Source organism: Symphalangus syndactylus, chromosome 13 (assembly GCF_028878055.3).
Source record: "Symphalangus syndactylus isolate Jambi chromosome 13, NHGRI_mSymSyn1-v2.1_pri, whole genome shotgun sequence".
Lineage (NCBI taxonomy): Eukaryota > Metazoa > Chordata > Mammalia > Primates > Hylobatidae > Symphalangus > Symphalangus syndactylus.
This window is the reverse complement of record NC_072435.2, coordinates 123637693-123658832: the sequence shown is the minus strand read 5'-3', so window position 1 is coordinate 123658832 and position 21140 is coordinate 123637693. Positions and strand designations below refer to the sequence as shown.

Sequence of the window (21140 nt, the reverse complement as noted above, 5' to 3'; positions counted from 1 at the left end):
GAATTTAAGGAAATGGAGCAAGGCTTGTAGTTTTCAGTTTTCCCAAAACTCCTTTAAAGTATCACCGAACAAGATTTTATAGACTTATCTCTTTGAAAATGTCACTTTCATTTTTGCATAATGCCTGAGATTTCTCCCCTCATTGAACAGATGCTTCTGTCTTCATATTAGAGCGTTGAAAACATAGATATGTGTGTCACAAAAACCCTTGTCCCAACCAGTCTCCACCATGTGGCCCTGGTCAGTCATTAAGCATCTTTAACACCTATTTTCCCATCAATAAAATTATAGTAATAACTACCTGATAGGGTGAGAAGATTAAATAAGGAGACGTGAAAATTCTTAGTGGAAGGCCTGGTAATTGGTCATGTTTAATATATGTGAGTTGTGTATGGAAGTTTTTGTCTTACTCTCACATTCCACAGAAAACACTTGATGGGTCAGGTGCAGTGGCGCTCGCCTATAATACCAACGTTTTGGGAGGCTGAGGCAAGAGGATTGCTTGAGGCCAGGAGTTCGAGACCAGCCTGCGTAACATAGGGAGATGCTGTCTCTACAAAAAAATAAGAAAATAAAATTAGCTGAGTGTTGCAGCTGCACCTACAATTCTAGCTATTTAGGGGCTGAGGCAGAATTGCCTGAGCCCAGGGGTTTGAGGCTGCAGTGAGCTATGATCCCGCTGCTGCACTCCAGCCTAAGTGACAGAATGGCACCCTGTATTTTCAAATAAAGTAAAGAAAATACTTGACCAAGTTTAACAACCTGAATGACCTGAAGTACAGGTGCCTTGGCCTTCTCAGACACGTGGGTTGAACATAAGACAGAAAGGGGCTGCTTTTTGACAACCAAAAATAGATTAAATGTGACTATTTAGATATAGATTTTTTAAAAACACTATTTCCTCTTTTATTGTCGCAAGAACACTTAAAATGAGATCTACCCTCTTAATAGATTTTAGGTGTAAAATACAGCATCATTATCTTTAGGCACGATGCTGTGTATCAGAGTCTGGGATGGATTCTTACCACAGAACTGAATTGGAACCTCAAAGAGATGCTAGCATCCCCGTGTTATTGCAACATTATTCGCAGTAGGCAAGATGTGGGAACAACCTGGACCCTGAATCCACAGATGAGCAGATAAAGAAAGTGCTCGTGTGCGTGTGTGTGTGCGTGTGCGTGTGTGTGTGTATAAAATTTTCCAGCTTTTGAAATGACAGGCATATTCAGGAAAATGGACTTTCAGGGACACTGTTGAACCTGAGCATGGCAATGAGTTGGAGCATGAGTGGTGGTCACAGGAACACAGTCCACTGCCTGGACAGGTCTCCTGTGCAGAGCAGTTTGAGGACAGCTGCCCCTAGAACTAACTCCAACACTACAAGGAGGCAGGTGATATCCTCAGTCAAACATGGTCCCTCGTTATCAATATGGTGAAGAGAACACAATCTCTGTTGTTAAAATGACCTCAATTCATACTTTGGCCTCACGACTCACTACATGTATGACTGACAAATGTATTCAGCTCTCAGCCTCTGATTCCTCATCTATAAAATGGTTTGACCCCGCCTAATCCTTAGAGGTGCTTGTGTGGACTAAAGTTAACTGTCACACATCGGAGCAAAAGTTTGATCATTTTCTCTCACCCCTTGCTCCTTTAACTATCATCTCCCCCACCCCTGAGTGATCCTGTCTCTGCTTCAGTTGGTCTCAAACATAGGGTAATGTTGCCACCTCCTAGACTTGGGTCCTTAGAACCCAGTGACCTCCTGCTTGTCCTCATCCCAGCTCCACTGTCCTGTCCCACCCTAGTCTATGGCCATCCTGACCCCTGCATGTGGCTTCTTTCCCACCCACTTCCCAGCAGCAAAGCCAAGGACAACACTGGCAAATGCCAGGAACCTTAGACTCTTAAGTGTGAACAGACTTTAGTTTTTATTTTTTGTTTGTCTTCTAAGCAGATTCTCCAGAAGTAACAGCTGCCCATAGGACCAGCATAAATCAGATATAAGTACAGATATTCTCACTCATTTAGATAGCTAGCTAATGAAACAATTTCTTAGGACATATATTTGACAAAAATTGACACAAAATGTCACTCCATTACTAAATTTGAATCCTCAATCACAGTAGTTTTATTCCTAAATTTATGCTTTATTTGGAATACTTCAGGAAAGAGGAATTACTGTGACCTATCTTGCTAAGTGAAAATTATTGGCCAATGAAGATGGATTTCTTAGAATTCTATTCTCTTTCTTGCATCAGATAGGATTAGTTTGGCTTCCTATTAATAGATAGATTTAAAACAAAGAGTGGTTTAAATAAGATAAAAGTGTCTTTGGTTCTAATATAGTAAAAGTCACATATCGTTCTAATATAGTAAAAGACCTACTGCACAGGTCCGGTATGACAGCCTAAAGGACACCAGGGATCAGGCTCCTTCCGACATCCTCCTTCCCTAACACTAGGCAGAGCTCTGCCTTCCCTTGGTCCACAACAGTGGCTGGAAGTAACCATCACACCTGCTTCAGGTTAGCTAGAGGAGAAAGGTAGGAGAAAGAAGACGGAAAGGGGAGATGTCAAAGGCTTTTAAGAAAAGTTCCTTGCAGCTCTCATATGTATATTTTAGTAGAAGTGGAAGGAGACATTATTTGGTTTCCCTGAAATATATAGTTGGAATTCTTCTGGAGACACAGTGGGCAGATTTGCATGAGGACCAAGGAGCATCCAGGAGTGAAGAAATAAAAAATTTAATCCCTTTCCTTTGGCGTTCTTGGAGGAAGTCAGACACCATGAGGGATAGGACAATCTCTAGAGAGGATGTGGTAGGCAGAATAATAGTCCCTCAGACTTGCCTGGGTCTAACTCTTCAGCAAATGAATATATCGTCTTACCTGTCAAAAGGAACTCTGCAGATGTGATTACGGTTCAGGTTCAGAACCTTAAGATAGGGAAATGTCCTGCTTATTCAGTGAGTGCAATCTAATCACTCGAGTTATTTTTTTTTTTCCTGACGGAGTCTTGCTCTGTTGCCCAGGCTGGAGTGCAGTGGCACGATCTCCACTCACTGCAACCTCCACCTCCCGGGGTTAAGCAATTATCCTGCCTCAGCCTCCCGAGTAGCTGGGATTACAGGCGCCCGCCACCATGCCCGGCTAATTTTTTGTATTTTTAGTAAAGACAGGGTTTCACTATGTTGGCCAGGCTGGTCTTGAACTCCTGACCTCATAGTCCGCCCACCTAGGCCTCCCAAAGTGATGAGTTTTTAAACTGAAGAACATTTTCATCTGTGCACGGAGGGAACTATGAGTGCAGAAGACCGATTTGAGAGATGGCCGCATAAGGAGGCCTCATGTTCCTTCTCCACTCCTGCTACTTTACTTGACCAGCCAAAAAAAAAAAAAAAAAAAAAAAAAAGCAGTACTTATGTTAATTTACAATTTCTGGTTTTAAAGATGGAGGAGGAGGGCCAGAGGCCAATGAATGTGGGTGACCTCTAGACGCTAGAAAAGGCAAGGAATTGGATTCTGCCCTAGAATCTGCAAGTTAAACTGCATCCCTGCCAGCTCCTTGATTTTAGCCCAGTGACACCTATGTTGGACTTTTAACCTACTGTGAGATAATAAGTGTGCAATATTTGTAACTGCTACATTTGGGATAATTTGGTATAGTAGCAATAGAAAATTATTACAGGCACTGATGCCCATCAGAGATGCAAGCTGTCATATGGAGTTCATATTAGCGTCCTAGGGTCATCTCAACAAAGTGCAACAAACAAGGTGGCTTAAAACAACATAAGGTCATTCTCTTATAGTTCTGGAGGCCAGAAGTCTGAAATCAAGGTATCAACAGGGCTATGCACCCTCTGCGTGATCTAAGGGAGAATCTGTTTCATGCCCTCCTCTTAGCTTCTGGTGCTGTCGGTAGTGCTTGGCATTCCTTGCCTAGTAGATGTATCACTCAGATCTCTGCCTCTGTCATCACTCAGCCTTGTCCCCATGTGTCTCTATTCACATCGTTTTCCTCCTGTGCATTCCTGTCTCTGAGTCTTCTTCTTCTCAAGAGGACACCAGACATATTAGATCAAGGACTCACCTTATTGCGATATAACATGTTTTAACTAATTACATCTGTAATGACCTAATGACCCTATTTCCAAATAAAAGTCACATCCTCAAGTTCCAGGAAGAATGTGAATTCTTGGGGGACACTCTTCAACCTGCATAGGTGGGTGAGATGCTTCTAAGCACATCATGATAACGGCTGTCCCATGAGAAGTTCTTGCTACGTGTGCAAACTGAAAGAAACATATTGCCCAAGAGCAGCAATGAACAAGTTTTTTTTTTTTTTTTTTTTTCAACTACCAAATACTCTAAGAAAACCCTGCCAGGCTGGCATCTGTGGGGTATGGCTCTGTCCACACAGTACTTCCTCCTGGGGACAAAGACGTATGGGACTTCTAGGCCCACTGGTTTTAGTAGAAATACACTTGCGCATCATGATACTATTCAGCCAGGATTGTTACTTATCCACTCACCTTGTAGGAATTTATTTAGAAATACAAACGTGACATTCATTTGCTGTGCATCAGTGCTCATAAATATGTGCACCAGTGGTCAGCCTAGATCTTTGGTAAAGGACCTAATAGTAAATATTGTACGTTTGCAGACCGTGTGGTCTCTGATGTAAACGCTAAGCTTTGCTACTGCATCGCAGTCATAGATGATATGTAAACGAGTGAGTGTGTCTGCGTTCCAAGGAAAACTGAATTAACAAAAATAGGTAGCAGGCAAGATTTAGCCTAGGCACTGTAATTTACTGAGCTCTGAAGTAGGCTGGTAACTAAACTCTGAAGCTGTCTAGATCATTCCTCAGGGAGCAAATTCTAACCCACATTCCTTGTGCCAGAGCATGGTTTTAATCCTGCTTGTCTCTTGGGAAGGCTAAAAAAATTCTATTAAACAGATGCTGCATTAAAAAGTACAGTATTAATTAAGATACAAAAAAGGATTATTTATTTTCTTTTGATATGAAAAGAGGTAATTTCAGTCTTTTTACCTCTTAAACCCATCTACTTTGCTGGGTGGTTTGTTTTACTTGTACCCATATAGGTACACACAGAACCCAGGTGCTTCTTGTACCTGTCTGGACACTCACTGCTGGATAGTTCTGTTTGGAAGGAAAAGGCTATTTAAACTGCAGACTCAGCACCTGCAGCAGGAAAGGGTCAAGACTGGCATCACCAAGAACATGAAGGAGCTCCAACCTTTAGAAAAACCCCTGAAAGAGGACCCAGCTCTGTTCCACTCTTACTGTATTTCGCAGCCCTTGTTTCTTGTAGTCTTTTCTCATCCAACATGGTTCTTCAACACTTCCAAGACAAATCTAGTGAATATTCAGATTCTTTTTTTTTTTTTTTTTCTGTCACCCAGTTTGGAGTGCAGTGGTGTGATCACAGCTGACTACAGCTTTGACCTTCTGGGCTCAAGTGATCCTCTCATCTCAGCCTCCCGAGTAGCAGGGACTACAGTTGCACACCACTGCAACACCCAGATAATTTTTGCATTTTTTTTTAATAGAGATAGGGTCTTGCCTTGTTGCTAAGGCTGGTCTCAAACACCTGGGCTCAAGTGATTCTCCCATCTCGGCCTCCCAAAGTGCTGAGAGCTCTATTTTTTTCAGAGACTATTTTATCTTCTATATTCAAGTTTTAGGTTTAAAAAAATGAATTTCAATCCAGGGATTGAGCCATGGCAACATTGTATCTAAAGTTTAGGATATACCAAAGTTTCTTCACATGTCAAATAAAATTAATTGTGAGAAATTATAGAAAATTACTACGGAGTTGTAAAAATAAATATCAATTCAAGCTCAGAACACATTACAAATGATTCACTTGCAACCATAAAATTGCACAATTAACCCAAAAGAACTGAAAGTTGATCTATATCAGCCCACACTCTCCTTTTGTGGGTAACAGGACTGAGGATCAGAGAGGACAGTAATCGGCTTAGGGTCCCACATCCAGATATTGGCAAGATTTTCCTTTTGCTTTATTATCATGATACTGCTTTTATCACTGTAGGCTTCTAGTATATGCGAATCAGCAGGCGATGGTGAAATGGGAAGGTTAATGTAATCTAACTAAAGGAAATAGTGGAAAAGGCTGTCTATCGTCTTATTCGTCTCTACGATAACCAATTTAGAGGCATCTGATCATGTCCAGCCCTTTAAGGGCTTCAACATTTACAATCATTTTTCTTCTTTGGCATGGATATAAGAAGACTCAACTTAAATTTCTTTGGTCCTGTAGAGGTACAAATGTCAATCTACAAGCTCAAGTATAGAGAAAAGATACATTTCTTATTTCAGTAACTTATATTACCTTTTTTTTTTTTTTTTGAGACAGAGTCTCGCTCTGTCACCCAGGCGGGAGTGCAGTGGCGTGATCTCAGCTCACTGCAAGCTCTGCCTCCCGGGTTCACGCCATTCTCCTGCCTCAGCCTCCCGAGTAGCTGGGACTACAGGCACCCGCCACCAGGCCCGGCTAATGTTTTGTATTTTTAGTAGAGACGGGGCTTCACTGTGTTAGCCAGGATGGTCTCCATCTCCTGACCTCATGATCTGCCCACCTTAACCTCCCAAAAAGCTGGGATTACAGGCGTGAGCCACCGTGCCCGGCCTTATATTACTTTTATGAGTACCCTTGCTATTAGATACCTGAATGTTATTCTCCATCAATTCAGAAATCCCACCCGCAGTGACGTCCAAAGTCAGGACTGAGACAAAGGTTACGATGTAACCAACCCTTCCCACCAGAGCCTCCGTTTCCTTCAGGTCCTCTTTTTTTTCTGTATCTTGCCTGGTCTGGAAGACAGAAAACCTCCCTCGACTTTATCAATTTTTAAATGATACGTTCTGAGTTATTTTAGAATTCAGAATTTTAAAACCCAAGAGGCTTTTCTTTGACATATCCCCTCTTCTCCAATGCCATGAATGCTAGGTGAGTTGACCTCACAAATGTGAAAAAGAGTGAAGGGTAAGAAGAGATACCAAGGAAAAATCAGTTAATGTTTCAAAACACGAATTCCCCACAAACCCATTTTTAATGTCATGCTTTATCTGGATCAGAAATACAAGTAACAGGCGTAGGTGGAAGGGCATTGTTATCATCTCTTCCCCCCAGCAGTTCTCTTCCAGTTTGCAGTGGACATCCGTGCACTCAGGGCACTTAGAATGAGACTGGAGTCTCCTCTGACCCATCCACTCCTTTTAAGCTGGGACTCAGGTTTTGCCTTGATAAAATGTGATGGCTGAAAACATGATTTTTAAATAACAGGTGCTAGTGAGATTGCAGAGACAGAAGAACACTTAAACACTGTTGGTGGGAGTGTAAATTACTTCAACCATTGTGGAAAACAGTGTGGCAATTCCTCAAAAACCTAAAAACAGAAATACCATCCTGCCCAGCAGTCCCATTCCTGAGTATATACCCAAAGGAATATAAATTATTCTAATCTTAAAGACACACACATGCTAATGTTCATTGCAGCACTACTCACAGTAGCAAAGACATGGAATCAACTGAGATGCCCATCAGTGGTACAGTAGATAAAGAAATGTACATATAAACCTTGCAGTACAATGCAGCCATAAAAAAGAGCAGGATCATGTCCTTTGCAGGAACATGGATGGAGCTGGAGGCCGTTATCCTGTGTTAGCAAACTAACGCAGAAACAGAAAACCGAATACAATATGTTCTCACTTATAAATGGGAGCTAAATAATGAGAACACGTGGACACATAGAGGGAAACAACAGACACAGGATCCTACCACAGGGTGCAGGGTGGAAGGAGGGAGAGGACCAGGAAGAATAACTAATGGGTGCTAGGCTTCATACCTGGGTGAAACAGGCATACGTAAATGAAATAATCTGTACAGCCAACTCCTGTGACACAAGTTTACCTATGTAATAAACTTGCACATGTACCCCTGAACTTAAAAGTTAAAAAAAAGTCAGAGTGAAAAAAAAAAGTAAAAATACTTTATTTTTAGGGCCATTTTAAATTCAGAGCCCAATGAGGAGAATGGACAGAAAGCTCCTGCATACCTCCTGTTCCAACCTATGCATGGATACAGCCTCCTGGACTATCAACGTCCCTATAATTGTTTGTTATGATTGTGGTACATTTGTTACAATTGATGAGCCAGCATTGATGCATCCTTATCACCCAAAGCCACAGCTTACATCAGTACCTCTTGGTGTTGTTCATTCTACAGGTTTTCACAAGTATATAATGACTCGTACCCTCCATTATATTATCATACTGAGTAGTTTCTCTGCTCTAAAAATCTTCTGCGCTCCATACACTTACCTGTACATTTTCCCAGTGCCTGGAAACCACTTATCTTTTTAATCTGCCTTTTCTAGAAAGTTACATAGTTGGAATCATGTGGGTTGTAGCCTTGTGTGATTGGTTTCTTTAAATACACATTTAAAGTTCCTTAGTAGCTTTTCAGGGCTTGATAGCTCATGTCTTTGTAAAGCTGAATAATATCCTATTGTCCGGATATATCCATTACTTATTGAAAGACATCCCAAATTTTGTTAATTATGAATAAAGCTGCTATAAACATTCATGAGTAGGTTTTTGTGTGGACACAGGTTTTCAATTTCTTTGGGTAAATGCTAAGGAGCGTGAATGCTAGATTGTATGGTAAGCATACGTTTAGTTTTTTGAGACTGCAAAACTGTCTTCCAAGGTGAATATACTATTTTGCATTCTCATCAACAATGAAGGAGACTTCCTGTTTCTCCACCTCCTCGGCAGCATTTGGTGTTGTCAGCGTTTTGGATTTTTGCAAGACTTATTTTTTGGTACTTTTCTTTTATGTTGCTATTGTTCGGCTTCAAGTAGAATCTCTAGATTTTCTTGTTTTGAGTGAAATCAAGAAACAGGAATGAGCTGGCACGATCAATCTGGTTGGCTTATAAGAACTGGAAAACAGGAGACTAGAAAATAGAACCCAAAATTGTGACAATAATCCTATACACACTTTGGTTACCTATCCACCAACTGTTGTCCTGAATTATGATTTGGTTAAGACATCTACTCTGCCTACATACAGCATGTACCCCAGGAGAATCTGAATTCACTCCAACTTGAGGGATGGGCTAATTCTATCCTCATTTCCAGTGAGGGTGGAAATGGTTATGTGACCCAATTTTGGCCAATGATGAGGAAGTTCTGTTTGTGGGTACCTGGGAGAGAAATGTCCAGATTCCTAAGAAAGAGACAGAGGATGAAATGGTCATTTCTTGTGCCTGCTATTATGTCTGAATGAGACACTTGGGATTGCTACAGCCATTTGCAGCCCTTGTGAGGACAAAGTCATCACCAAGAATGAAGGATCGGGGAGATGGAAAGAACTTGGGGCCTTTGGGTACAATATTCAGCCCTTGGATCAACTTCCCCCAAAGCCATTCCTACTTGACTTCTTGTTAGGTGAAAAAAGACGTATCTTTATGGTTAAGTTGAGTTAGAGTTCTGTCATTTATGTTGGGAGTTGTCCTCACTTATAAATACTCATGCTATTTTCTTTGTACGAAGAGTAAAATAATTTAGAAGACTTGAATACTTAATATGCGTCACGAGTAGCAGTGCCAGGGAGAAGGAATTGACTTTCATGGTTCTGGATTTATGTTTAGTGAAGGGCAGAGAGGAAGAAAATTAGGAGAAATATTCTTATATTGGAAGGTTGGTGATAACTAAGAATTGCATTATTTTCTGGTAACAATTAAAAACTGGATTAATAACTTTCAAACTTTTATTAGCTCTAAGTCATTCTCTATGCCAGCTAGGGTTAGACTCACTTCAAAGACAGAAGGTACATTGAAAGATGGGATCCCATCTCTTTGTCTTTTTTATTTTTCTGAGACCAGAAGTCAACTTCCACTTATCCCCAGCCCATTCTTTTCTGACATCTCTGATTATTCACTAGTCCTAAGAGATTGAGGTCACTGAGTCCCATGCAGACACACAGATTGGATATAGGTCATAGAAGTGTATTTTATGTTGCTGTTATGACAGTGTTTAAAAAACAAGAGTTTTTTTCCACTTTTCACTACATACTGAAAGATGTCACAAAAAAGAAGCCTCTGAAGTTGTGTCCCGGGTGCCCCACATTAGGCAGAGCAGAAGCTCTCTTGTTTGCCACAGTCCTCACCACTCCCTATTGCCTTATGATCAACCTCCCAAACCCACTCACACTGCTTTCCTATTAACATTTGAGTTTATTGCCTATGTAATCATTCTAAGCTGGCATCCTGCTTGCTCCCTCATTGGAAGGACTTCTACCACCAAATATTCTATAGGGTAATGTTCTCATTCCAGGCACATAAACATTTGTAAGGAAGAACAAAGCAGTGGTGACTGGAAAATTCAAACTTTAATGAGGAAATGAGCCAAAACGTTCACTTTATTTTTACAACTATAAGGAAAAATTTAAAAAGAAGAAATAATCGGAGCTAATTTATTTATTTTAGAGTGGACATTTTGATTTATTTAGCATTTTTTTAAAGTTGACATTTGTCTCTGAGAATTATCTCACGGTTAAATATATAATATCTGAATGGGATCAAAATAATTATAATTTTTAATCATTTTTAATTTTCTGAAAAAAATTACTATGAATGTTGCAAACATCCATTTTTTAATAACTGAACTTGATTACCCTAAAAGTTTGTAAAGAAAGGGTCATTTGTAATTTTTTCTTCTTTTTTAAATTTTATTTATTTTTAATTTTTTTATTTTTTTTAGTGTCTTCTTTATTTTTATTTTTTATTATTATACTTTAGGTTTTAGGGTACATGTGCACAATGTGCAGGTTTGTTACATATGTATCCATGTGCCATGTTGTTTTGCTGCACCCATTAACTCATCATTTAACATTAGGTATATCTCCTAATGCTGTCCCTCCCCCCTCCCCCCACCCCACAACAGTCCCCGGAGTGTGATGTTCTCCTTCCTGTGTCCATGAGTTCTCATTGTTCAATTCCCACCTATGAGTGAGAACATGCGGTGTTTGGTTTTTTGTCCTTGCGATAGTTTACTGAGAATGATGTTTTCCGGTTTCATCCATGTCCCTACAAAGGACATGAGCTCATCATTTTTTATGGCTGCATAGTATTCCATGGTGTATATGTGCCACATTTTCTTAATCCAGTCTATCGTTGTTGGACATTTGGGTTGGTTCCAACTCTTTGCTATTGTGAATAGTGCCGCAATAAACATAGATGTGCATGTGTCTTTATAGCAGCATGATTTATAGTCCTTTGAGTATACACTCAGTAATGGAATGGCTGGGTCAAATGGTATTTCTAGTTCTAGATCCCTGAGGAATCACCACACTGACTTCCACAATGGTTGAACTAGTTTACAGTCCCACCAACAGTGTAAAAGTGTTCCTATTTCTCCACATCCTCTCCAGCACCTGTTGTTTCCTGACTTTTTAATGATAGCCATTCTAACTGGTGTGAGATGGTATCTCACTGTGGTTTTGATTTGCATTTCTCTGATGGCCAGTGATGATGAGCATTTTTTCATGTGTTTTTTGGCTGCATAAATGTCTTCTTTTCAGAAGTGTCTGTTCATGTCCTTCGCCCACTTTTTGATGGGGTTATTTGTTTTTTTCTTGTAAATTTGTTTGAATTCATTGTAGATTCTGGATATTAGCCCTTTGTCAGATGAGTAGGTTGCAAAAATTTTCTCCCATTCTGTAGGTTGCCTGTTCACTCTGATGGTAGTTTCTTTTGCTGTGCAGATGCTCTTTAGTTTAATTAGATCTCATTTGTCAATTTTGGCTTTTGTTGCCATTGCTTTTGGTGTTTTAGACATGAAGTCCTTGCCCATGCCTATGTCCTGAATGGTATTGCCTAGGTTTTCTTGTAGGATTTTAATGGCTTTAGGTCTAACATATAAGTCTTTAATCCATCTTGAATTAATTTTTGTATAAGGTGTAAGGAAGGGATCCAGTTGCAGCTTTCTACATATGGCTAGCCAGTTTTCCCAGCAACATTTATTAAATAGGGAATCCTTTCCCCATTTCTTGTTTTTGTCAGGTTTGTCAAAGATCAGATAGTTGTAGATATGCAGCATTATTTCTGAGGGCTCTGTTCTGTTCCAATGATCTATATCTGTGTTGTGGTACCAGTACCCCATTGTCTCAGCCAAAAATCTCCTTAAGCTGATTAGCAACTTCAGCAAAGTCTCAGGTTACAAAATCAATGTACAAAAATCACAAGCATTCTTGTACACCAATCACAGACAAACAGAGAGCCAAATCATGAGTGAACTCCCATTCACAATTGCTTCAAAGAGAATAAAATACCTAGGAATCCAACTTACAAGGGATGTGAAGGACCTCTTCAAGGAGAACTACAAACCACTGCTCAATGAAATAAAAGAGGATACAAACAAATGGCAGAACATTCCATGCTCATGGGTTGGAAGAATCAATATCGTGAAAATGGCCGTACTGCCCAAGGTAATTTATAGATTCAATGCCATCCCCATCAAGCTACCAATGACTTTCTTCACAGAATTGGAAAAAACTACTTTAAAGTTCATATGGAACCAAAAAAGAGCTTGCATCGCCAAGTCAATCCTAAGCCAAAAGAACAAAGCTGGAGGCATCACGCTACCTGACTTCAAACTATACTACAAGGCTACAGTAACCAAATTTTTTCTTCTTAATATATTCATTTACAAAAGCAGTAAGAAATTGATATAACATGTCAAAAGCCATTAGATATAGCTAAGGCTCATCCAGCTCTATCTGTAACCAAATCCAGACACATGGAATATTATGCAGCCATAAAAAAGAATGAGTTTGTGTCCTTTGCAGGGACATGGATGAAGCTGGAAGCCATCATTCTCAGCAAACTAACACAGGAACAGAATATCAAACACCATATTTTCTCACTCATAAGTGGGAGTTGAACAATGAGAACACATGGACACAGGGAGGGGAACATCACACACTGGGCCCTGTCAGGGTGTGGGGGGCAACATGAGGGAGACCATTAGGTCAAATACCTAATGCATGTGGTTCTTAAAACCTAGGTGACTGTTTGATAGGTGCAGCATGGCACATGTATACCTATGTAACAAACTTGCATGTTGTACACATGTATACCAGAACTTAAAGTAAAATAAATTAAAAAAATGAACTTTTGCACTGTTACATTGTAATATGGAGCTTGAATCACAAGTCATTTAAACTCTATCAACCACCATGAACCTCCACCATCTCAAAGATGCTGGAAATTTAAAATGTGTTTGGATAGAAGTATCTTTAAATCTCTCTCGTAATGAATGGATATTCAATCTATGATTTGTGGGGCTTGCTCCAGAATCTGCCTTAGTAATAGAGTAAACTATAGTAAACTCTTTACTAAAGAGTTGGGAGGCTGATTGAGTGAATGGATGTGAACAGAATAATGGGTAAAGACTGAGTATGCCTTACACATAGAAATTAAGGAAGGTTTGGAGCACATAGGATGTGCCAATTAGGCATTCCGTTCAGTTGCAGGTAACATAGATCTCTTCTAAAATATGAGTTTATTTCTCCCTCACATATCATGAAGTCCAGAGGTTAGTGGTAGAACTTGTGTAATAGAAACTTAGTTCCATCAATATCCACCTACATCCTATCTTTCTGTCTCTTCTCTGCCATCTGTAATCACGGACTTTTATTCTCATGTTTATCTCAACATCACAACAGGGCATCTGTATACCAGCCATCACTTCAGCATCCTAGACAGGACAAGAAGGAAGGTGAGAAAGACAAAAGAACAACTGCCACCAGAGTCACCTCCTCATCTAAGTATTCCTTGTAGATGCCATCTGATAACTTTGTAGCCTTTATTTCCATCTTATTGGCTGCTGTTGGGTCACAAGGCGATTTCTACCTGTAAGAGAAATTGATCCATGCAGTTTTTGTTTGTGTGTGTGTTTAGGTATATTTATTTTTCCACTTCCAAGAAAACTACAGCACTTTTAGAAAGAAAGGTGAATACACAGTAGACAGGTCCAATTTTAAGACAACAAGGGTCCTGACACACCAGCATGCAGGGTCCCATGAATATCACTGACTTATGCACTACTAGCAAATATTGCCACTCCTGAGATCTACCTATGCTGTTTCTCAGTATTTGTCTATAAATTGACACACTGTTGTGTTTAAATTCATCTACTTAAAAATGAACCTTTTCTTGAACTCTAAGTGAAAAAAATCACTACATCTTGTCATAAAAATAAATATAATAAAGATGAACAATTTTATAGCACTCTACCTACATAATCATACCTCCAAAATTCTGAACAAGGATTTGCTCTTTTAAATAGGAGCTCAAAAAAGTGTAAAAAAATGCTATTACAAAAAAAGATGATCCTTTTGTATCACCAGAAGGATAAAAGAAGATGCTAATGGGAAATGATTGATTCCTCATAATACTATTTAACATTTTTGGTTTTTTGGAGATGGAGTCTCACTCTGTCACAGGCTGGAGTGCAGTGGCACGACCTCAGCTCCCTGCAACTTCTGCCTCCCAGGTTCAAGCGATTCTCCTGTCTCAGCCTCCCGAGTAGCTGGGATTACAGACGTGCTCTAATTTTTGTATTTTTAGTAGAGGTGAGTTTCACCACGTTAGCCAGGATGGTCCGGACCTCTTGACCTCATGATCCACCCACCTCGGCCTACCAAAGTGCTGGGATTACAGGTGTGAGCCACAGCGCCTGGCCATATTATTTAACATTAAGAGTGATGACACCTAAAATTATCTCACATTCCAACCAAAGCATGTGTCCTCTGTACTGACTTTGTCCAACAGTTTCATTTACAGATGAGATAATGAAACCCAAGAAGGGCGTATTGTTTTCCTGAGATTTACCGCAGACAAGGGGCTAGGACACATGTCACCAACCTCTAAGTTTACGATCATTCATCTCATCACCTTTTATCAACACCAATACATTCAGGAATTCTGAAGTTCCTGGAACACAAACTTCACTGCCTCAGCACTACGTGGATTGGAGCACCTGCGTCCGGTATTCTGCAAAGCAATGGGTAGACACTGGTTTATAAAACATGTATGATGCCTGCCCCTGTGGTGCGCAAAACTGAATGCGTGATTTATTAGCAAAACAGATCAAAACAAAATGAATTCCAATGCAAAGCAAATGGCTGAGATTATCTTCAAATAAAATAAAAGCCAACTGATTTCTAAAAATGCTTTTTGTGGGTTTTGATTCACAGTTCCCATTCACTAAAATGACCCTGGCTGGAGATCGAGACCATCCTGGCTAACACAGTGAAACCCCGTCTCTACTAAAAATACGAAAAATAGCCAGGCATGCCTGTACTATACTGCACGTACTGCAGGCACGTGTCTGTAGTCCCAGCTACTCGGGAGGCTGAGGCAGGAGAATCGCTTGAACCTGGAAGTCAGAGGTTGCAGTGAGCCAAGATCGCACCACTGCACTCCAGCCTGGGTGACAGAGTGAGACTTTGTCTCAAAAAAAAAAAAAAAAAAAAAAAAAAAGACCCTGGCTGTGAATTTGACTCAGTCCCTTCATCATCAGAGTGCATTTTTTCTTTTCTCTATACATGTTAGCATTTAATTTAACATAAAGTGCAAAGAAATGTTCAGTTGCTTTATTTCCTCATATAGAAAAAAAAGACTCCTCTTTAAGTTAAGCTTGATTTTTATTCTGTTATATCATTTAACACATTTCCATGAGTCCATTTAAAGATATGGGCTAGCACATGAAATATTAGCATGTGGCCAGACTGTGAACATTTAGTCTGGACCCCAGGACTTCATTTGCAAGTGTAGATTTCATTAGGTTAATGGGAACAGTGACCACACAGCAGCAAGGGAGCCTGTCTCCAGGGGGGAGGACGTTCAGAGGAACTATTACAATCACATTTTCTTACTTTTTTTTTCCTTCTTGAATTCATAAGTCAAAGTTAAGATTTGCTTAAAATGTCACAGAGTTGAGACATTTGTTGAGGGTGAAAATAACTCCATTGTCTTAGATCGACAATTTCTGAATGTGTGGAGATGTTCACCAGACACATTCTTCCTGCCCATTGCACAGACAAAACCAATTCACTGAGACTATGGTATTGCAGTAAAGAAAGAGTTTAATTGGCACTAGACCAGCCATGCAGGGAACAGAGTTATTACTCAAATCAGTCTCCCCGAAGGGTTAGAGGTTAGGATTTTTCAAAGATGCTTTGGCGAGCAGGAGGCTAGAAAGTGGGTGCTGTTGATTGGTTGGATATGAAATCATAGAGGTGTGGAAAATGATCCTTGTGTGCTGAGTTTATCCCCAGATGGGGCCACAGGAGTTTTAACACTTGGAGCAAGACTCACGCTGAAGTTAGGCTCCTTCCCTCCCACAGAGACGGGGAAATAGGGCAGCCCATGTTCCTGGATGTCTACATTTCAAATGAATGGCTCCCAGGTCCTTGAGAAAGACAGGTCAGGTTTTTAGCACTGGCAGGAGGATTTGGAACAGATTTGCCTCTCCAAGGGGCAGAGAAAGAGCCGCAATGGCAAGTCTTCTAAAGTAAATGCTGTAAGAATAGGGAAACCAGGGACCTGGAGGCAACAAGAAGAGTTAAGGTGAGAGGAACATTAGGGCTGTCTTGGTCTGTACCCATGCATCTTACCTGAGTCCTTACATTTATTCAAGCAGTTGATTTTCACTTCCCAATGGCAAGCTCAAGGACTATTCTGAGTCTGTTTGTTCACCTGTCAAAGAGGAAAATAAAGTCACTGCTTCGTAGGGTTGATACGAAGAGCAAATGAGACCAAGTATATAAAACACCATGGTGACAGGGGCATGTGGACCCGGACAGCTGGATCCCACACGTGCAGCTCACCTTTAGGTCACAAATGACCAGAACACAGCCCTCAAATCTCGCCTGCATTGTTGCCAGTGCAGCAAATCTTTCCCATCAAGGTCATGCCCTTTTAGGGGTGGTTCACAACCAATAATAGTAATAATTGTGAAACCGCCTTTGCAAAATTGACTGAGACGGTGAAAGAGATCTAACTTAACCGACTCCATCTTGCCTCTAACCTCCAAGCTGTTCTTGTTCATTCCTAGGCTTAGGCTGAACTAACTTTGGGAGAAACTTAGTTTATAGTTTCATATAGTTTAAACAAAGTTTACAGTTTAAACAAAGATAGTAACAGCCCTTTCCCAAAGCAGACCTCCTTCTTGCCTGAGGACTAAATTGCTTTTGGAGGACTCACATTAGCCACAGGATTAGAAATTATGGTTTAGGAGTCATGCAGCTGGAGGCTACAAGATTCTGACCCTCCCTAAGCTGCCCCTAAGGTCAGGGCTTGAGATATTTTGCAGACCTTGCACTTGATGGATCAGCTGGCACCACCCCGATAGATAAACTGGCCCATCTGATCTTGTGAACCCCCACCCAGGAACTGACTCAGCACAAGAAGACAGCTTCGACTCCCTGTGATTTTTATCTCTGACCAATCAGCACTCCTGGCTCACTGGCTTTCCCCCACCCACCAAGTTATCCTTAAAAACTCTGCTCCCTGAATGCTCGGGGAGACTGATTTGAGTAATAGTAAAACTCTGGTCTCCCACACAGCTGGCTCTGCGTGAATTATTCTTTCTCTGTTGCAATTCTCCTGTCTTGATGAATCCACTCTGTTTAGGCAGAGGGCAAGGTGAACCCCTTGGGTGGTTACCATTGCTGAGGAGTAAATGCCTGACCCGGTGGAGCACAGCTCTGACAGGCCACGTGGGCTCCTGAGCACCAACAGAATGGGCCGAGGCCACCGGGACCACCTCCCAGCTCAACATCCCTCTCTGCCAGCTTTCTCCCCCTTCTCCCATAGATGTTTATATCAAGGGCACTCCCAAATAAATGTCTTGCGTGCTAAACTCAATTTCAGAATCTCCTTCCCCCGAAAAAGCAAACTGCAATGTGCACTCAGCACAGAACTTGGAGAGGGACGCCTCTCAGCCACCCATGGTGACTTCCACCACTGCCAAGGCTTCCGCTGCTGTCACTGTTGACCTCAGCAGCCTTTCCCATGTCAGGCCTTGGGTGAAACCATCCCCCCAGGATTGATAAGAATTGTATACAAGGTTTTGGACAGAAATAGAATTATGGTTAAGGATGCATCAGGCTGCACTCTGGCCCCTTCCTTGCTGCTAGAAACCTAGTAGCACCAGGTCCTCACCAGGTGCTTCCCTGTTGTTCCTACAGACAGGATTTAGGACACAGGGTCATGAGACTGTTGAAGGATTGACTTGCATTCCCATTGCTCCTGTCGACAGGATCTCTGATAATCAGCTCATGGGGCTTTTGTTTAAGGATTGCTTAGGATGTTTTACAGACCACAAATTCTAGAAACTAGTGTGTAGACCCCCACAGAGTAATGAGATCGGCATGAAAGTACAACTTCTTCCTCTCTGTGGCCCATGACTTCGCCCTGTGCTCCAACCAATCAACAATTTCCACCCTTCCGCCCACTCCAAATCTCTTCAAACCTTAGCCCCGAATTCCTGGCGGAGATGGATTTGAGGTTTCCTCCCATGTCCTCCTTCGGTGGCCTTACGATTAAAGCCCTTTCTCTGCTGCAACCCCATACCTCCAGGTGTTGATTTGCTGCATATGTTGGGTAAGGGACCTATTATGGTTACACGGGGAAGCAGTGCCCCCCTACCATCCTCTCATCCTCTTTGCATTCTGCTGCTGAACAGATGCTTCCTACATGGCTGGTAATGTGGGCCCTCCTGTTTCAAGGTCCCCAATTCAGAAGTCTCATTTTCCCAGAGTGTGCTGTCATGGGGCCATGTTCTTCCCTTTGCTCTTGGAGAATAGACAAAGCCACTCAGCCTAGCCACAGCCTCAGAGTCTTGTCCTACCTCCCTCTCCAGCCTCAACTCATTCCAGGCTCCAGTTCGGTATCTGTCTCTAGCCACACTGATTTTCCTTGAGTTTCCTGTGTTTGCTGCTGTCGCTCCTGCAGCAACATACCAGGGTGAGGCCATAGCTTCTTTATTTACTTCATTTCTTTGTATGTTTCTCATTTGCTTCAATTCGAACATCTTGTCTCAAATGGAATGCAGAAGGAGAGATGAGAATCCTGCTGTCTTCTATTAAAGAAAACATTATGCATAATTGCAAAAATATAGTACAATGCTGCTATCCTCAGAGTAATTTTCTTTTGAAAAATATGTTTTCATAAAAATATTTTATGTATATTCATCTTTAATAGGCTTGTTTTTATTTTTAAATGAAATAACAAATATTTTAAATATCTCAATGTTTAATATTGTATTAATAATGTTATATATTAATATAGCAATAATAATATATTATTGTAATAATGTATTAAATATAGATGCATCTGAGGCATAGAAACAAGACATCTTTGGGGTCCTCAGTAATTTCTAGAGTGTAAGTCACCAGTGAGAATACTTGAAATGGACAAAACATGACAGATCCCATCAAGCTCAGATGTGGGTATAACTCTTTCCATCTCTAGCCTCATTCACCTCTGCCTCCTGCCCCAGTGAATGTCATTCTCCAACAAAGTATTTGAAAAGATACTTTTCTTTGAAAAACAGTACACAAATGGACAGTTAGCAAAGGAAGAGATTCTCAACATCGTTAGTCATTAGGGAAATGCAAATCAAAACCACAGTAAGGTTATACTTCACAACCACTAGGGTGGCTATAATTAAAAGACAAGTAATAACTAATGTTGACGAGGATGTGGAGAAATGGAAAGCTTCATAATTCCTGGTGAGAATATCAAATAGTGTAACCACTTTGGAAAACAGTTGGATGTTCTTCAAAAAGCTAAACATAGTTGCTAAATGACCCAGCAATTCCACACATAGGTACATACTTAAGAAAGATGAAAATGTGTGCACACAAAAGCTTGTACAGGAATTTTCAGAGCAATGTAGTCGTAATAATCATGGAATGAAAACAACCCAAACGTCTCTCCACTTGAATGCATAAACAAACTATGGTCTATCTAGACAATAGCATAGCACTCATCCATTAAAAAAATGAATTACTGATTCATGCTACAGCAAGGATGGACCTTAACAATATTATGATAAATCAAAGGATCTTGTCCCAAGAGATCATCATATGTTATGTGATTCTGTTTGTATGAAACGTCAAGAACAGGCAAAACTATAGAGACGAACTGTAAATTAGTCGTTACTTAGCACCTGGAGGGTGGAGATGGAGGGTCATGGGAGTGGCTGGCAGTGGGCACAGCGTTTCTTTTTGCGCGGTGAAGATGTTCTAAAATCAGATTTTGCTGGTAGCTGTGAGCCTAATAAAACCATTTAATTGTACCCTTTAAATGAACGGTGGTGTGGTCTATGAATTATATCCCAATTAATTTGTGAAGTTGCATTTTCAAACATTAGTAATAGTGAGTTATGTTTAAAATTGATATTTTGGGAAATTCAGAGGATGTCCTGGTTAAACTTGAAGTTCTTTACGTCAACATAGCTACCCAATAATACGCTACTAATGAAAACTTAAATCTCATTTATAACTTATTCCTCCAGAGGAGAGCAACTTTATTAAACAACTTCCTTTTTGTGGGTGAAATAAAAGCATGAAGCAATTTTCTGTCTTCTTCATCTCAGTCTTTTTAATACCTAAATGTCTAAGACAAGTTCCAAGACAAAACATAAACTGCTTTAGATATCATAATGTGGACATCTTGTCAAGTGATCATATTTAAATGAAATTAAATCCTCTTTCCTTCTCACAGTCTTTGAGTATGCTCAGCGTGTGCCATCATGGGGCCATATTCTTCCCCTTTGTTCTTGGAGAGTAGACAAAGCTACCCAGCCCAGCCACAGCCTCATAATCTTGTTCTACGTCCCTCTCCAGCCTCAACTATTTCCAGGCTCCAGCTCAAGTCATACATCAGGTAAGTGGCATTCTGTAATAGCTGTCTATTTGATACTCAATCCCCTTTACTTCTCAAGCTTAAAATTGCCCGTCTTTGGTCGGGCAGTGGTGAGGCTAACTCGAGGTGACTGACAGTCTTA

General features: G+C 40.7%; 1 long non-coding RNA gene across 5 annotated transcripts in view; it reads right to left on the bottom strand.

The window, feature by feature from the left end:
* LOC129460122 (uncharacterized) overlaps positions 1-21140 on the bottom strand; it is a 57476-nt gene that overhangs the window by 10978 nt on the left and 25358 nt on the right. For 2 of the 5 annotated variants that reach the window (XR_010115173.1, XR_010115175.1), the window contains exons 2-5: positions 18978-19208; positions 16741-16822; positions 13876-13972; positions 411-553 (exon numbers count right to left, since the gene is read on the bottom strand). This is a non-coding gene — a long non-coding RNA (uncharacterized lncRNA). Of the gene's footprint in view, positions 1-410; positions 554-13333; positions 13973-15016; positions 15116-16740; positions 16823-18977; positions 19209-21140 lie in introns of those variants that run through there. The other 3 variants (XR_010115172.1, XR_010115174.1, XR_008650172.2) reach the window with 3 other exon arrangements.